Source organism: Trachurus japonicus, chromosome 16 (genome assembly GCF_045865225.1).
Source record: "Trachurus japonicus isolate A0001 chromosome 16, Traja_1.0".
Lineage (NCBI taxonomy): Eukaryota > Metazoa > Chordata > Actinopteri > Carangiformes > Carangidae > Trachurus > Trachurus japonicus.
Window position 1 is genome coordinate 14,079,718 of NC_140922.1, and position 12,163 is coordinate 14,091,880.

The following is a 12,163-nucleotide window of genomic DNA, read 5'->3' on the forward strand; positions in this document are numbered from 1 at the left end:
ATGGAAAGTAGAATATGATCTTACTTAGTAGTATTTATTTTTAGAGAGTATTATTTTAGAGGCCAAAAATACTTAGGCCTAATTCTTATGATTTCAGCTCATATCAAGGTTTTTCGACAGAGATGCAACCACATGACAGGGCATGAATATTTACAGAAAAACGAGGCATGCTGATCATTAATATTGCATTTATTGAAATTGTAACAACATTCTTCTTATTTAATAAGCTGTTGAAGTACAATTCACATCAATCATTATGTCAAAACAGAAATAGTCCGCAGGGCCTTGACGTGATCGCTGAATCAGGAGTTCCTCTGCACTGTGCTGAAGCCGAGGGCAGCTGTTGTTGCAAATTTATATTTTACCCGTTATCTTGAGATCATGATTGAAGTATCTCATTATCTCCATGTCAAACATTTTTGCTCATGATCATGGTTTAATAGCCTCATTACTGTGATAGCATTAAATGGCTTTCTCAAAAATCACTGCTTAATTAGGAAACTGATTGAGGTTGCAATTTTCTGCGCACGCACCACATGCATAGCAAGTGTTTGTGTTCTAGTCATGTTTGCATGTGTTTCTCCCAGGCAATCAAAAAGCATAAAAGTTAGGTTTAGCTTCCTCTGTTTATGTTTCAGCTGTGCAAAAGGCGGTATACCCTGCAATACTAGCTGAGGTATATGCTCCATTCTCCAAATGATGGATGGATAATTTGCATAATTTGTCCCCATGAAGGTGACAAGACTTAACATATATAGGTATGTCACAGTAATGAGATTACTAAGGAACCCGCTGCAAAATGGTTTTCTATGGAGTTTTTCCTCAGTTGATGTGAGGGTCTAAGGGCAGAGGATGCTGTTAAGATGCCATGTAAAGCCCTTTGAGACAAACTGTTTGTAAAAACGGACTATACAAATAAAATTGCCTTGCCTCCTAAAACTTTTATTTTGATATAACAAAACTGCAACAGTATGTTTTATGGGAAGTATAATCACTGACTGAATTATGTTAAGAGGTAATGTATTTCTATAATGAATAATGTGAAACATTTATTAACAGCAAGGTTGATTTGATGCAAGGTGGTTGGAATGAATGGATGGCATACAAAGCACATAGCTGTCATAGCGCATTTCCATCCAAAGTCCTGTCTGTGGTTCGGCTTTGGCAGGTAAAAAAAAAAAAGTTCACTCTAACTTGAGACAAAATGTTCCATTCAGACCACAGGAAAAATGTATTTCTCTAACTTCAACCAAGTGTTGTGAGCAATGGTCAACACACTGACATTAAAAGTATTGTTTGTTTGTTTGTAACACTTTCCAGTGTACATATAGAATGTTGAAAGGCTCAGACACATTCAGCCTGTTATTTCCGTTTATTTGTAACAAAAATGCATACAGTAATATTTTACACATTCAAAGAGGGCAGAGGTTTCATATGGCTCTGATACAGTTCCTTGCCTCCTTCAGTTCAATATTTAAACTGTATGCCGAACAGACACTCAGAATGTTTTCTCCCTCAAAAATATTCAAATATTTCAGTATTGAAATTGAATGGGGCAGAAGGGATTATTCCAACTTTGGAGAAACCATGCTCTACGATATTTTAGGTAACCTGTTTCACCGAATTTAATCTCTTATCTGTGGTGGTGAAGTTATTCAGTGAAAGGGGATTATGAAGTTTAATCTTAACAGGGATTTTCATGGCGAAATAAATTATTTTCCTTCCTTAGTTCATCAATATAAAATGATGTGGGGAAGGATTTTGCCACCTCCGGATGAGACAGGTATGAATGTAGATCTTCAACATCCCTTTGAAACACAGCGGAAATCCACACAGAGGCTTCACTTCCCATTCTCTGTTTGTATTATTACTGTGATTATTTCCTGCTCTGTTGCTTTTTATCAGCTGTCTGCTCGGCTTAATCAGTCAAAGTGAAGATGAAACTATTTCTATGAAAGCTACGCACAAACATTCATTTGGTTTAGTATGTGGTCAGGCTTTAAGCTATTCTCTGTATTTAATGAACAGTTTCATAACACAGACTCCAATGTGATGCTTAAGGTAGAGTTTGTAGGATTTTCCTAAAAAACAAAATATAGACTTACAAAAGAATACAAAAGAAATCCTGAGAGGAGAGGAAGGGCCCAATTTGAATGTTGTGTTTGCAAACTGCAACAAACAAACCTACAGATTCTACCTTTAACAACTATTAACAGAAATTGTGATGATTTTTACTGGGAATGAAATGATGTGTCCATTATTTGAATGTGTAACATTGTTAAATAATTTAGAGGCAGTAAAATAAAGCGAAAGCTTTCCTATAGCAGAATACGAAAATGTTCCACAGGGTGACTGATCTGTTTTTAAGCCTCTCAGCCAAACAACAGAATAAACATCTTAGCCATCGCATAGCTTTGCCTTACCGTAGAACTGAAAACATGAGTTTTTTTTATCAAAATTATTAGTTGATTTACTGATGGCTTCATGCATCATCAGACCACATGCTAGGGGTCAAAATCAATGTCGTTCTTTATTATTCTTAACACTGTGCTCATACTGTTTGTTGCTCATATGTTGATGACATGTGCTGCTGCCTTCTTGGCCAGGTCGCCCTTGAAAATGAGATCTCGATCTCAACGGGTCTTTTTACCTGGTTAAATAAAAGGTAATATAAAAAAAATAATAATAATCTTTTTCAGTGCTGAGAAACAATCTTGCAACCAACCCGCGATCCCAATACATCATAAATCTGCTGCTGCCGACTCTGAACATCAAAATACTGTTTGTCAGAGGTTCATCAAACCTCTCACGGTGCTGCAGTGGCCGCGATCCGTATCTATAGCTGACGCCCACAGGTTTCGTTTCCAGCCCTGGCTGAGTTTGAAACAATCTTCCTTGGGGAACAGTGGGCTTTTTCCACAAAGCCTGTACCCACACCCTTCCTGGACAGCAGAACAGTTGCTCTTCATGATGTTGAAAGATAACCTTCCACAAGAGGGGACTACACTTCACACCGTCCATGGCTCTATCTCCTAGTCATAGCTTCCAGTGTCAGATAGCCAGGCTGATTTAACTCCCAGCAGAGACAGATTTTTTTGCTTAAGTCACCTAGTCTCGATTTATCTCTGCTGAACCTGAGAATTGTCTGGCCTTAATCTACAGGCAGAATCAGGACAGCCTCGTGATCTCAGAGTCATTCTCTGCGCACAGTCGAGGAAACATTTTAAAGAGCCCCTGAAGGAGATTCAACAGGTGGAAATCCAGCTCTTGGGAAGGAAATGTTAGATTTGATTCAGCAGAGTAACTACAGAAGAGATCTTTGAATACTCTAGGTGCAATTTGAATTGCTGCTAATAGGAGGTAATGAGAGACAGGAGAAAGATAGAGGGTGAGAAAAGGGGAGTAATTTTACAGATGATGAAAAAGGGGTTGGGTTTGTTGACCAAGCTCTCTCCAGAGTAGACATCCTGTGATCTCTGTCCGGATTTTCTCTATAATCCTGTCTTTCAATTTAGTGCCTCAATCCTGCGTTCACTGGGGTAAACAACATGGACAGCCACAATTTCCTGTCTGCGACTCGTTACGCCCACCGCTGTCATGTTCCAACACAGATGGATGCATGAGCAAGTTGATGTGGTTCACTTAAAAACATCCCAAACTAAGTGTCAATTGGAAACACTGAATGACAATGCTCGACTATTACTGCACTGTCAAATTTCAGACTTGTCTCTGTGTAGGCTACTTAATCGTTACAGTCATTATGATAAACATCCTGAATGAATATAGTGATAGCAAATGTTTTTTTTTCTCTCCAACATCCACTCCTCAAATGAGATTTACACATAGCAACTGAGGCAGGACTGAACATTATGTTTAAGCTTAGTGGTAATATTAAGTTTGGGTGACTCTTCTCTCTCAGAATAAGTAAATCTATTGATGGCTGGTAACCACCATGGTATGCAGACCCACAGAATACCACCCAGCTGAGTACAAGTTAAGTTTTCTATTGCTGCTTGGTGTTAAATGGTACAGCAGATTGTCTTTGACATATAAACTTGGGGAATAATGTATTTACAGATAAGTGAAAGCAAATTCTGCCAACTTGTTGTGCAGTCCTTAACAAACGAAATGAAAAGAGTGTGGAGATCCAATTGATCCAATTACTTCATCTTCTCATCAGATGCAGGTAAAAGGCTGGTGCCAATCCAGGGATGATTGACGGATCATAATCAGTGTTAATTGCCTTATGTGTTCGTTTAAAGGGCTGCATTGTATGTCACTCTCACACAAGGTTTGACACTCCTGGTCTCTTTTTGCATAGAGTTAATTTCACGTGAAGGAGAAAGTACATTTTAAATTCATTTTTTGCCACAAACAGCAAACAGAGCCTCGTGTGATGGCTATTATGATTGATAATATACTGTACTTGGACATGATATTGTTCAGTTTCATCAGCTACTCTTCCTTTGCTTTGCACACACCCTCGCCTATTGCCACTGCCTCTGTGTTGGACGTTCTGTCTGACAACCATTTGGACACACAATTTGTTAATCGTTTAAAACATTAAAGTTCATAGTTCATGTAGTTCATACAGTAGTTCTCACTGGGTAAAATAAATATTAAGTGTCTCACACACAAGTACTCATGATGAATAATGGAGGAATGAAGAATGGTCTACAAATTATGTTGCACTGGAGATTCAGCTACAGTACCACTTTTTATTATAAAATATATCTCAAGAGTTCAGTTCACTTTAACTTGCATTCTTTTATTCATTTCAATTCATTTTTGTAAATAGTTGCAGTTGATTGTAAATTACAATGTAGTATTTATTTCATCCATTCATTACATTCTCTTCTCTATCTGTGCAGTGTTGTAAAGTGTTAATTTAGTGTTGTATTTATGCTTAATAATATTTATGAGGGTCTTGTTTTTAGGTTTGCTGATGCTTTTATGAAGCATATCTGGTATTAATTTAAACAATAGCAACATGCACAGTATTGTAATTATACAAACATATTTTAATGGATGCTTTTGCTGACTTTGTAATGAGTTACATGGCTATTTATATGTCCGCTTTAATCAACAACAGAAACAGAAATAATGGAAATGTTCATTATATGTTGCCGTCCTTGAATACTGACAATAAAGGACAAACAACAAATTAAACCAAAATAAGACATAATGAAAATACTAGTTCAAAGTTTCCTGTCAGATTCATAGTGAGACAGACAGTAAATCTGAAAAAAAAAGTGCTCCCAGTACTGTTCAAAGTAGGTTTATTTTTCAATTACAATAAGAGTAGTTAAAACTAATTTGCCTGGGCCATACTACACGAACAACAGCTGTCAAATCTCCAGGACACACTAAAGTGTTGTCTAATACACACTTTATAAGTGGTAACAACATCTGCACGCAACAGAGTCATTTTTCCCGTGCTAAACTACTGGTTGGTGTTGACGGATTCTATTTGATAAAAACCTTCTGTCTACCTTTCTCTCATTGAGTTTTCCTTGTCGGCTTCCTTGAAGTAAACAAACCCCTTGGTGTATGTTTGCATAGCCATCTGCGATGTCTGTGGGAAAAAAAAATTGGTTTTGAGGGATGTAAACAGCCTAAACAGGGAAGATTGATACATTCCCATTCATCGCTGCCGTGGCGATGCTGCAAAACAGGAGCAATTAAAAAGAAAATCTTCAGAATCCTTCTTTTAGACCTAAAATATCAGGAAACTACAGCCTCAAGTTGAATTTGCCTGGAATTGTCCTTTAACAATTCTGGTGCAACAGTATTAATTATATTTTGATCTGATAAATAATGGTAATTGCTAAAATATCTGAACACAATTTCAATGAAACTGTGTTAGCAGTAATCCTATCCTCTTACTGTGTTTGCACTGTTATCAGCTTTTATCCAGCAGACAGAGACACACTATGCAAAGGTAAGCCAGGTCAGCATTGGAAAAGACAGGCACTGTGGGAGAGGCTCTTCGAGCAGGAGAGCACTGAATTTTCTGTCAGTATGAATTATACCCAAAGGGCTTGTGATTCTAATACACACAGAGCCCCTGCTTGTTCTGGATGCTCGTTTAAGTAGCTGGGAGATGTTCCTTTAAAGCCAAAGGGTCTCATTCATGAAACGTGAGCAGCATGAATTTGTGTGTAAACAGCATGCAGCGGGAAATTTACGTGGATTCCCGCATTCATCAATCTTTTAGTTGTGAGAATCTTTTCGTAGCTACTCACAAAATCTACACCTGCTCCTGACTGTGTAGCGCTTGTGTAAATGTAGGAATACACATTAATATTACAATTTTTATTCGTATTGCTCTCTGTTATGTAGGACAATACGCTGATGCCTTTGAAACACACATTTATCTATGCTCTATGCTAATTGCTGATCACCGGGGGTGTGCTGTTAATTTACAATGGGTTGGCATTCATGATCATGAAGTAAGGGGCCAATGAGTGTTACATAGATATTGTGTTAGTCATAGAGACCTGAGCATGAATTCAGTCCATTTCCTACACCGGCCTCCACTGATATTCTTGGTGTAAAGTCACGCTGTCTTTTAGTAATCACTTCCCAGCTGCTGGTTGTTCTTTCTTAATAGAGCTCAGATGTTCTTCCTGGAACTCAGTGGGAGTGGGCCTGAACTTGTTGGGTGGAAGTACGACAGTGATAGAGACCGCCTGCTTCACTGACATCTTTGTAATAGAAAGTAATAGGGGATTTAAATTACTCAAAATCTATTCAGCTATAGCAATCATCAACCTAGCATTTGGTATTTTCTCCCCTCCCTGCCATTTACTCTGCAGCAAATCAAAGCTTTGCTTATTTCACACTGGCATTCAGACCCAAGTAAATTGCAGGTGATGGTGGTTTTCAGCTGAATGATGTGAGCCATAGTCACTCATACAAAAGATAATTGTACTAGAAAAAGCATTTCCATCAGGAAAATGTATGTGAATGCTAAAAAGCCATTGCTGAAGCCATGCTAAATTAGGACATTGACAAAGAGAGGAAGTACAGGAATGACATGCAACAAACACGTGAGGCAGGTATTGAACCCTGGACCCTTATGATTGGCAACCCAGCAAGCTAAGCTCTCAACCACAGAGAACTTGAAACACACTTAGTTTTATACCATGACCAAAGACTGTCCGATGATAGCTGAATAGTTAAAAGTGTTATGAAAATTTTACCAGTTGAATCAAGTGTGGTGCTAAACCGAGAAAGCGGGAGATTGTAGGAAAGATGTCCTATCAACATCCTTCGAACCAGCGACCTTGGGGTTGGCAAGCAGTCACCTTACCACTGGACGATCATGTAATTGTTTTATCAATTCAACGGTGTTATAAAACAGAGTTCATGTTGTGTGTGTGTTTTCAAGCAATGTAATGATGTGGCGGTAATAAAATATCCTACCAGCCAGGGGCGATATAAGGCCCATTTATACCCTACCGTGAAAACGGATACAGACACTTTCGTCCGTATCCGGAGGTCGTTTCATCCGTCAGTGGATCCGTTGCCTCGGAGCTTACGAATCCGGAGTGATCCGGATGAAATGGAGCAATACCACCGGTAACCGGGGTGGCGGTATTGAGTCAGAAGAAGAGTTACGAAAATCGGCGAAGAAGAGAGTAGTTGCCAGAAATTCAAAGAAGAAGACGACGAGAGTAAACATTGAACATTTTAAAAATGTAATGACACTGTAAAGTACAACACAACATCAACTCCAATGATGTACCACTTGAACAACGTTCATCCGACCATGCTTAAAGGTAATGAATTCTGCTCTCAACCCACCATCACCTCAGCATTAGCCCGGAGGAGCTGCGACGCACACCAGGCAGAGAAAATCACAGAAGGCATCTGCAGAATGATTCAAACGGATATGCTGCCCATAAGTGTCATCGATGGGAAAGGTTTTCAAGGTGTGATTAATTTACTCGAGCCAGATTATCATATTCCGTCATGGCGTACCATCACCAGGCTCATAGAAGCTCAATACGAGGAGCGAAAGCAGGAGCTGCTAAAAGAGTTAGCCACAGCAGACCACGTTGCTATAACCACAGACTGTTGGACCGCTTTAACAGCTGAGAGCTACCTCACAATCACCTGCCACTATATTTAAGCTATAAGCTGTAGAGCAGTGGAGATTTGAAGGCCAGTTATCGCCTGCATCCACGACAACGCGGCCAACATCACGGCTGGGTTTCCGTTGCCTGCTTTGCACACACTTCAATTAGCCATAAATGACGGATTTTCTCAATACATGCATCGGGTAATCTCTGCAGCTGGCATACCCGTTAGCCACTTTAATCATAGCACGGTGGCAAACAATGCGCTGAAGAAGAACCAGGAGCAAATGGGTCTCGCAACCGCCTCATCCAATCGTGTAAAACACGGTGGAACTCAGTCTGTGAGATGTTCGATCGAGTGGTGGAGCAGCAATGGGCTGTTGTTGCTGTCCTCTCGGACAGAACCGTGACCAAGCCTCAAGATGCCAGGGTCCTGGAGCTGAAGGAGGAATATTGGCAGCTGATGGAGGACACGCAGCCTGTGTTAGGAGCACTTAAGTGTGCCACAACTGCCGAGTCTGTCTGCCGAGAAGGACGGCTCTATCTCAAACATTTATCCCGTGATCTTCAGCCTCATCAACACCCATCTCTTGCGGAGAGAAGGAGACAGTACAAGAGTCACAGAATTCAAGACCAAAGTGAAGTCCTCCCTCAGCAACAGAATGAAGGTAAAATGAACTAGTTGACATGACACCCATAATAAATAGCTGCTGATGATGAGACTGGAATAGGCATAGCTAAATGTCGCTTATGTGCATTGCTTTCTAACGGTTTATTTTTCTGCATAATTTATCTACAGGTTAAGTCTGACGAGTTTGTGTCATCCGCCCCCATGATTGTATCAATGCTGGACCCTCGTCACAAGCATTTGAGCTTTCTTCCACCAACACAGAGAGTGATTGCCAATGTGAAACTGGTTGAACTGGGAGAGGGAATTGACGTGGGTCAGGCGGCTATCCCACGGGCTGAGAGACGAGAGACGGGCTGGGAGCAATACATCCACCCAGTGCGACACTGGTATTGAGACAGAACTTCAGAACTTTCTGAGGTAAACACCTCCACTCCTGCATTGCAGCCCTATAGAGTGGTGGAAAGTAAATGATGGAAAGATCCCCACGCTGGCCAGGTTAGCGAGACAGTAGCTCTGCATCCCCGCAACCTTGCTACCGTCAGAGCAGGTGTTTTCAGCTGCTGGACTGACGGTCACTAGGCTGCGTTCACGCCTCACTCCTGAGCATGTGAACGTGCTTATTTTTCTGAACAAAAATCAATAGGTTGAGTTAACAGTCACCACCGTAGCCTTTATGTAGGCCTAGGCCTATAATGTGTTATTGTTTTGTGAGGTTCTAGTTCATAATTGTGCATAAGAAAAACATCTCCCTCTCGTCTTCTCTCTTAGCCGGATGCCTTTTGTTTTAAGTTACATTCTGGCAAAAAAAAAAAAAAAAAGTCATGACGAGTAATATTTTGTTTTCTGATTAAATTATTATGATGTTTTTATTGTGCCTAGTTCATGACTGTGCATACAGTAACAGTTAAAAACCGGGTAAACCAAATTCAGTAATTTTTTTCTTATCATATTAATTAGGCCTTAAATGTGTCCCTCAAAACATGTAAAAAGTATTTTTCCCATTCATCATTTCCTTGAGGAGCTAGGCCTCAGAGACTGTTCTGTGTGCAGGTTTAGAATGGGCGGGCTTAAGTCGAAGGCCGCTTTACGTAAAGCGGCCGTACTTACATAAACCTGCTCTGCTCTACGTATAAACAAAGTCCTTCTAGGCAAGTCATGCCACTCGGCGGCCATCTTGGCGACGCCACGAAAACCCCAAGGAGACCAGACCCCTATCTAAATGAATGGAGGGATGGTCAAATCCACCCTTTAACGTGATAGCAGGACGGAAAAAACATACAGACGTGCTAGCCAGTGAAATAAGATACAAATAAAAACCAAAAAAACATAGACTTTACCGCAGAATGACGTTTAAATCGCTATTTTTCCACAGGGAGTACTCAACTGCGCATGCGCGCGGATTTACGACACCGCCGTTACTGTACGGCTGTAACGGCTAAATCCGTGATCTAGCAGCAGCCCGAGCATACCTACACCGGTCTGCCCTGCTCTACCTGGAGACATATCGGCTTGAGTCTGGAGATTTTTGCTAAAAAATAAACGCTAGACTTACATGAAATCCGTCTTAATAATCACCTATGGGCTCCTAGTTCTGTGTGTGGTGACTGTGTCTGCTCCCCCCTCCCACGATCCCCACAAACGTTAGCTGTCTCGGATGCTATCGAATGCTAGCATGGATGTATTAGTGCTAGCATGTCGTCTCAGCAGCAGCAGCAGTCAGTTAAAAATAAATAAATACAGTCCGAGTGAACCGCTGGAGCCACGGACTGATTACCGACCATCACTAACAACTAAAGCCTCGACCGGTAACAAGTATGAGGGGCGTTCGTTGTGCTGAGCTAGCTCGATGCTAACTTCGACTAGCGGTAGCGTTAGCATCCGCCGCTAGCTTCGGTTAGCATCCGCCGCTAACAGCCGCTTCTCAGCTCACAACAAGCCTCTCGTACTCGGTACAATAAAACGAGAGGCTCTCGTTAATGGTGACGGTGTCTATCGGTCCACGGCTCCAGTGCTTCACCCGGACTGTGTGTGTGTTGTTGTTTTTTTTTGGAGTGGACTGCTGCTGCTGCTGCTGCTGCTGCTATCATGGACAGGAGGCTAACGCCCCCAGGGGAAGGGGCCCAGTTTGAATGTTTAGGTTAAAAAATGAAACGAACAAAACTATACATTCAAAAGTTAAATGAAAGAAAAGGTGGACTGATCGGTTCATTGTAAAACACTTATTGATGTGAATGTGGTGAATTCTGTATACGTAGCGAGGTAGCTCTTTCGTTCAGCAGCACAGACCTGAAGCTTCACTTTTCATTAAGACCAACCAATGTGGCTGCCAAATTAACAAGCCGGCAGTAAACCTCTAAAACTCCGCGGGTAAATGTAACAGCTTTCCTCCAGGATGAGGAGCCGCTCCCGGTCGCCGGTGGCTTTTCCGAAAACCTTAGAGTAAATGTTCAACCTGACCAGTGACCACATACAGTACACACGGTGCTAAAGCCGTGTTGTTGTTGCCACCAGGTAGGTTTGTCTGTCGTAAATCTACTTGTGCGCATGCGCTGGTGCAACAACATGATTGGCCTAGTTCAGCTCTGGCAAAGCAGGTGATTGGCTGCTGGTGAAAAGGGGCGGGACATACGCCATCTTTGGCGTCGCAGCTTTCCCCATTCAAAACGGGCAGAGTGGTCTGTCTCCTCATATTAGAACGTCTCTGGTATAAATACATTCAGCCAACTGACTACTGTGGTTTTCCGTCCCACTTGCTCTTCAGTCTAGCTGAAACACTGAAACAGCCAGCTAACTAAACGTACGGTAGTTCATGTTCACACACCACTACAGTCTTGTTCCATAACGAGTTTACAGTGCTAACGTTAACGTATTCACACCGTGATAAACAGCCGTCACCGCAGGGAGAGAGGCTGACTCCTCCGGTCTCACACACCGAGGAGGATCCCTCACGTTACACACACACACACACACACACACACACACACACACACACACACACAGCAGCAGCAGCAGCGGGAGCTAGCCTACAACACCGTCTGTTGACCAGAGTCTCCCTCATTAACCGACCAAACAGCCTCCTCTCATCCACACACACGGGAGACCAGCCATACAATCACGGACGGAAAACACCGTTGAAGAAAAAAAAGAAAAAAAAAAAAACTCTGCCATCCACCACACGTCCGAGCGGACACACAGCTGATCAAACCATTTCTTACCTTCACTCTGGTGTCGAAAACAGGCAGCAGCAGCAGCAGCAGCAGCAGCAGCATCATCCAGCAGCAACAGTTTATTAATCCACCGATCGATATTATTCCCGTTTCAATCGTCACTCGCGGTCTGCCCGTTTCCTCCGTTTGCATTGTGTGAAAGAAAAAAAAAAGTTTTTAGCCGCGGTAGCAGCCGTAGCCTCCCGGCTCCACCATGTTGTTTCCCCCGGTCTCCTCCCACC

General features: G+C 41.8%; 1 pseudogene; it reads left to right on the top strand.

Moving 5' to 3' along the window:
• Positions 1–7,774: 7,774 nt before the first annotated feature.
• LOC146972037 (E3 SUMO-protein ligase ZBED1-like) lies at positions 7,775–9,108 on the top strand (annotated as a pseudogene).
• The last annotated feature ends 3,055 nt before the right edge of the window (positions 9,109–12,163 follow it).